Genomic DNA, 7538 nt, shown 5'->3' on the forward strand with positions numbered 1-7538 from the left:
ACTCTTATCATCATGTATATCCACAAGACACTAATTTTAAAAATCTATATGTAAATAACAGAAAGGTCAGTAGAGTAGAGGGAAGGAAACGGGGGAAGGAGAATGAGAGGTGAAGAGGAAGTACTGGGGACTGAATTACAACAAATTATATGCCATGCTTTTATTATTATGTCAAAATGAATCCTAATGTTATGGATAAGTAAAAATAACCCATAAAAACAATTTAAACTTCCAGGTGTAAAAATGATTTCTGTGTTTTATCTTGTTGATTTCTAATTTCATTCCATTATAATCTAATAGGATACAAGAAATTATGTCTAATTTTTTATTTGTTAATATATTCTATGTGCATTTTATTAAAATATGTATTTTATAGGAGGCTCCCTGTGAAACTGAGAAGAAAGTAAATTCAGTTGTTGATGAATAAAACATTCTATAGATGTCTGATAAATCCATTTGATTAATGGTATCTTTTAGTTCTGAAGAGTCTTTCTTAGTCTCATCTATTGTTGGAAAGAACAATAGATTAGACTAAAATCATCCAGTATTATTTTTTTGTGATCTATCAAATTATATATATAGAAGAGTGCTTGCCTTGCAAGGGTGAGGCCTTGGGTTTGATCCTTGGCACCACATAAGAAATAAACAAAGATATTGTGTCCATCTACAACTAAAAAAATATTTTAAATAAAAAATTTGTTTTATATATGTAGGAGTACTAATGTTTAGGGTATAAATATTTACAATTATTGTATATTATTCTTGAATAATCCCCTTAAACAGTAATAATGTCCTTATTTGTCTCTTGGTCAATCTCAGCTTGAAATCTACTTTGTATGCTATAAGAGTAGCTACCCCTGCTTGCATCTGGTGTCCATTTGCAGGTCATATATTTTCCCATCCTGTTACCTTTACCCTGTGTCATCTTTGCATCTAAGATGAGTTTCTTGTAAACCACCCATGGTTGGGTCTTGTTTTCTAATCCAATCTACCAGTCTACATCTTTTGATTGGAGAGTTTAGACCATTTACATTGTTAAGATTGTTTTAATTTCCTCCCATTTTAATTTATTGCTAATGCTTAATTAAGAATGATTCTCCTTTAATTATTCTCCTTTAATTAATTATTCTCTTTTGATTCTTCTTGTGAGATTCACTAATACACTTGCTCTCTTATTTATTTTTCATTTCTTCTGCATGAAATATTTCACTGAGTGTGCTCTATAGTACTGCTTTACTTGGTGATTATAAATTCTTTTAACTTCTACTTATCTTGAATTCTAAAGGATAGATTTCTTGGTAAACAATATAAGTTGACACCCATTGTCTTTTGTGGCTTGGTGTACATTATTCCAAACTCTCCCAGCTCTTAATGTCTGGACTGAGAAATCAGTACAAATTCAAGTTGGCTTACTTCTAAATTTGACTTGCTGTTTTTCTCTGGTTGCTTATAAAATTTTATCTTGTCCTGTTTAATAGACATGTTAATTAAGATGTGCCTTGGAGGAAATTTTTTTTATGCTGTCTGGAGTTCTAAATGTCTCTTGTATGAGTGTGATAGCATTTCAGATACCTGGGACTCAAGCAGCAGGAATACTGCTTCTCCCTGAGGTAGACAAAAAAATAATTTTATTGATAGTCAATTTTGTACAGAGACTCTTAGAAAAAGAAAAGTTTGGGCATATGAAGCAAGGAAAGGGTACAAAATTAGAGATAAGCTGCTCACTGGAGCAGTGAAATTAGCACACAGGGATGGAAAAAGCTGAGAAATACTATGAAGAGACTGGAGAGGCTGCCTGCCCTAGCCAATTCACTGTTCAACTCATTAAATGGTCCACAAAGGACAGACTGAGTTTACCTATTATCCACAGGAAATCAAATCTGGAGTCATCGTGAGACTACCCCACAGCAATGCCCACAGAAACTGGGAACTAAGATCTGGTCTGCAGCTGGGTCCAGGAGATCATATCTGAGCCCCCAAAGGCTTACATGAGTCTAGCAAAAAAAGGGGAAATTGAAACACAGAGAGCAATTAGTCTGGGTAAATACAAGCTGGAGAGACCAGGAAGAACCCGGTTCCCTTCACCTCTTTGACTCCAATAGCTCACAGGTATAGTGTCTTAGCAATTTGAACAGATGGGTGGCTCAAGAAGCATATTGATTCAACACCACCAAACAATTTGCAATGCAATAAAATACCTGGATCCTTATTCAATTCATGATTCAAGAAGAAATAAAAGATACAGGAGAGACAAGATGGTGAATTAGTGGGAAGTGGCTTTTCTCACAGCTCCATCACAAGTATTTAAAGAACAAGAAACTACTTCTCTATGAGGCAAGTGAAAAAAGCACTCCACTGATACTCAGTATTAACAGAGAGCCTTGAAGACTGGTAAATTTGGGGTACCTTAGACAAGGATATAAAACGGAATTGGAGCTGAGCTCCTGGTGAGAACAGGGGAAATTAGTACACGAGGTTGTAAAAGACTGAAAATTGCTGGAAAAGTCTTGATAATCCCAGGATCAGAGGGGCACCCTGTCCTCAATCTATTCAGCTCATAACACTGCTGCACAAAAGTCACAGTGGGTCTGCCTGCTGTGCACAGGGAGCCCAAGCTGGAGACATTCTTGTACCTCCATGCTGCAGTGCTGCCAACTCAGACTGTGAACTTAGATCTGTGAGTTTGGAGCTGAGTCCAGTACAGGAATCCATCAGACATCAGCCATGAGGTCGAAACTCAGCCTAGCAAATCAGGAGAGTCTCTGGCAAGCAGTTCCTTTTCCCTAGGGCTAATACTGGTTGGAGAGGCCAGAAAGGGCCTGTCTCCCTGCCCTCCCTAGGACCAAACATTGTGCAAGCCTGTGGCAGTGGCTTGAGAACTTGAATGGACAGAGTAGCAGAGTTTGGACGGACAGTCCTTGGAAGGACAGAAAGGGCAGTATCTGCAAACAAGAGAACTGGCAAAGGACTGAATTTCCCTGCCTATGAGTGGAGCCCTAAAGGGAATAGAGGGTTACAGTCTTAGAGTAACTGATTCATTAATTTCTGATAACTCCCTATGCAAGAAAACATCTGGGGCAATATTTGACCTACTCCCTGCCTCTGGGAGCTTCACTTCCAGAAAATCATCCCTGTTATGGTTTGGACATGAAGTGTTCCTCAAATGCTCACCTGTGAGACAATGCAATAAGTTCAGAGAAGAAATGATTGTGAATTAATCTCCTGGTAGGGATTAACTGAGTGGTAACTGAAGTATTAAGGTGTGGCTGGAGGGGGTGTAAATTGAGGATTTGGCTTGGGGTATAACTATATATCTGGCAAGTGGAGATATCTCTCTCTCTCTCTCTCTCTCTCTCTCTCTCTCTCTCTCTCTCCCCTTCTCTCTCTCTCTCTTTCTCTCTTTCTGCTTTCAGATTATCCTGTGAGCCACCTCCTTCTTCCATACTTTTCTGCTGTGTATGGATTAAGACATCTGAAATCATGAGCTCTTAAGTAAATTTTTCCCCCTCTTCAGTTGTGTTCGTATGGGCATTTAGTCACAGCAACAAAAAAGCTCACTAAAACAATCTCATAGAACACAGGGGCAATGATACCCTGGGAATGGAGCCAACTGTGTCTCCACAGCTCCCCACAAATATTCTCTGAGATGTGAAGCTGAGAAATAAAAGACAATTTGGCACAGAGAGCAAGCACATACTCTCATTGCCTATACCTATACATTGCTTTTGTTTTTGTTTTTGTTTTGGAATGTGTCCTGATTGATATATACTTAACATTTATACACATACATGGTGATTCTGGTTTCTCATTTCAAGTCTTTCTTGAAGGTAGTTACTTTTCCTTACTCTGTATTTGGAGGTTTAGGGTTTTTGATTGGTATATTTTTGATTGATTTTGTATTGTCTGTTTCAAAGCTCAGTTTCCCTTCGTTATTTCTCTCTTTTCTCTTGCTAACAACCAAACTCTATTGTTCTCTCTTTCATCTTCCTTCAGTTCTTTTACTTCTATTTTTCTCCTCATCCCTCATAAACAACACATCCTATACCACCTTTGCTTTTGCCCTACTTACCTCCTGAATCTACAAACCCTTTTTTACACTCATCTCTTCTTTTTTCCAAAAGAAAATAAAAATTTAGTAAAGAGCAACACCAATAGTCTAGACCACTTGGAAGATTTTCAGGCAACAAATATGAAGTGCATGATCTTGAAAATAAAGTTAATCATGGAGAAAAGTGTTAAGAGACCATGAATAGAATTTTCAAGACATATGGAATATCATTAAAAGGCCAAACTCAAGATTCATAGGGGTAGATGAAGCCTCGGAGATACAAACCAAAGGAATGCACAATCTTTTCAATGAAATAGTAACAGACAATTTCCCAAATCTTAAGAAAGAAATAGAAAATCATATGCAGGAGGCATACAGCAATTCAAGTATACAAAATTACAACAATCCCACTTCTAGACACATTATTCTGAAAATACAGAATAAGGATAGAAATTTAGAAATGTCTAGAGAACAGCAACTGATCACATTTGGAGGTAAAAACAATCTAGACCTAAGATTATTTTTCAACCCAAACCCTAATAGCTAGGAAGCCTTCAAATAATGTTTTCTAAGCTCTAAAAGAAAATGGATGCCAACCAAGAGCTTGCAAATACTTTTTCAGCAAAATTAAGCTTTAGATCTGAAGATGAAGTGAAAAAAATGAACAAAAGTTAAAAGAATTCATCAATATAGAGCTAGCATTATAAAGTACATGCAATAAAATATTTGATGAAGAAGAAATGGAGAATACAAATAAAAACTGGCAGAATATACTAAAATAGAAGAATAGCATATCAAAGGAGAATCAACTTCCACTTAAAAACTAGAAGTAAATCAAAATGACAGGGAATAAAAATCATCTCTCAATAATAACAGTAAATGTCAATGGACTCAGCTCATCAATCAAAAGACATAGGCTAGCAGATTGGATTAAAAACAAGACCCAACAATATGTTCTCTCCAAGAGATCCACCTTATACACAAAGATATCTACAAATTGAAAATGAAAGGGACTAAAAAAAACCTTATCATTCACATGGATCTTGTAAATAAGCAAGTCTTTCTAATCTCATATCAGATAAAGTGAACTTTAAGCCACAGCTAATCAGAAGAGATAAAGAAGGTCATTTCTTACTGCTTAAGGGCGTCATACACCAGCAAGGAATAACAGTCACAAATATTTGTGCCCCAAATACCTGATATATGGAGCAACTACATACCCTTCTCATTATCAAGAATCAAATAGGAGGGGAGGGGAGGGGGGATAGTAGAGGATAGGAAGGGTAGCAGAATACAACAGACACTAGTATGGCAATATGTAAATCAATGGATGTGTAACTGATGTGATTCTGCAATCTGAATACGGGGTAAAAATGGGAGTTCATAACCCACTTGAATCAAAGTGTGAAATATGATATATCAAGATCTATGTAATGTTTTGAACAACCAACAATAAAAATTTAAAAAAAAAAGAAAGTAAAAAAAAAAGAATCAAATAGACCACAGCAAAATAATACTTTAGATTAGGTAGCGGGGAGTGAAGGGAAGGGAGTGCACGTGAAGGTAGGAAGGACAATAGAATGAATCAAGCATTTTTGCCCTGTGTACATACATGGCTACATGACTGGTGTGATGCTGCATCCTGTACAACCAGAACAATGAGAAATTGTACTCCACTTATGGAACTACAGAACCAAAGGAAATACAATTAATAATCTAGATTGAATAGAAATATATAGAATATTTTATCCAAAAAAGACTGAATACAACTTTTTCTCAGCAGCAACTGGAACATTTTCTAAAACAATCAACATTTTAGGACACAAAGAAAATCCTAGCAAACACAAAAAACCTATATAGGGCGGGGATATAGTTCATTTGGTAGAGTGCTGGCCTTGCATGCAAGAGGCCCTGTGTTCAATCCCCACATAAATATAAAATATCCTGTATTATATCAGATCCTAATGGAATAAAATTAGAAGTCAATTACAACACAAAACGCAGAAACTATTCTACATCTAGAGACTAAAAAATGCACTCTTGCATGATAAAAGGAGAGCAAAAGAAATCAGGGATGAAATTAAACAATAACCTAGAAGTAAATGAGAATAGTGATGTGATATTCCAAAATCCCCCTCAGAACACAGTTCTGAGAGGAAAGTTCATAACATTGAGAGGAAAGTTCATAGCATTCATTAAAAGAATAGAAAGTCACCAAATAAATAATCTAACATTACATCTCAAGGAACTAGAGAAAGAAGAGCAAGTCAACACCAAAATCAATGGAAGACATGGAATAATTAAAATCAGAGTCAAACTCACTGAAATTGAGGAATTTAAAAAACTCAAAATATTAAGGAATCAAAAGGTTGATTCCTCAACTCAAAGTGGATCAAAGACTTAGACACTAGAAGAGATATCTGGACCTACTAGAAGAAAATGTAGGCCCAAATATTCACCATGTTGGCTTAGGCCATGACTTCCTTAATATGACTGCTAAAGCGCAAGAGATAAAATTAAGAATCAATGAATGGGATGGTATGAAACTAAAATGATTCTTCTCAGCAAGGCAAACAACCAAAACATAAAGAGAGAGCCTGCAGTTGGCTATATGGGAGGATATACAAAGAACTCAAAAAATGTAACACCAACAAAACAAATAACCCAATCAATAAATGGACTAAGAAATTTAACAGACACTTCACAGAAGAAGAAATACAATTGATCAGTAAACATATAAAAAAGTCTTTCATCTCTATCAATTAGAGAAATGCAAATCAAAATGACTCTCAGATTTCATCTCACTACAGTCACAACGGCAATCATCAAGAATACAAGAAATAAGTGTTGGCGAGGATGTGGGGGAAGAGGTATACTTATCCATTGCTGGTGGGACCACTATTGGTGCAACCACTAGGAAAGTTATATGATGATACCTCAAAAACTTTACATGGAACCACCATTTGACCCAGCTATCCCACTCCTTGTTTTATACCCAAAGGACTTAAAATCAGCATATTACAGTGATGCAGCCATATCAATGTTTACAGCATGTCAATTCACAATAACTAAAATATGGAACCAACCTAGAGGCCCTTCAACTAAAAAGTTTCTTCACTGTTAGGGTCTGTAAACAAGTCTGGATGGTGCCTGGCATTTTGCCAGAGGGAGTGGTTTGTGAAGTAACGCCAGCAGGCCATTAAGTGTGGAGATTCCTTATTGGTTGACTGCTGTATCTAGTTTATGTTAATTAAGATAAGTTGTGTGTAATGTATATATACCCCTCCTGTCCTTCAATAAAGGGCTTCCACTCCTGCTGTATCAATGTACACAAGTTGCTTGTCACCCCCCAGTTATTTTGCTGCAGCCGGACTGCAGCACTTCACAGCTGAGGAAACAACCAAGAACATTAAAAGAGAGCCTACAAAATGAGAAAAAAATCTTTACCACCTCCACATCAGGTAAAACATTAATTTCCAGGATATAAAAA

Source organism: Marmota marmota, unplaced genomic scaffold (assembly GCF_001458135.2).
Source record: "Marmota marmota marmota unplaced genomic scaffold, marMar, whole genome shotgun sequence".
In the NCBI taxonomy this organism is placed as follows: Eukaryota; Metazoa; Chordata; class Mammalia; order Rodentia; family Sciuridae; genus Marmota; species Marmota marmota.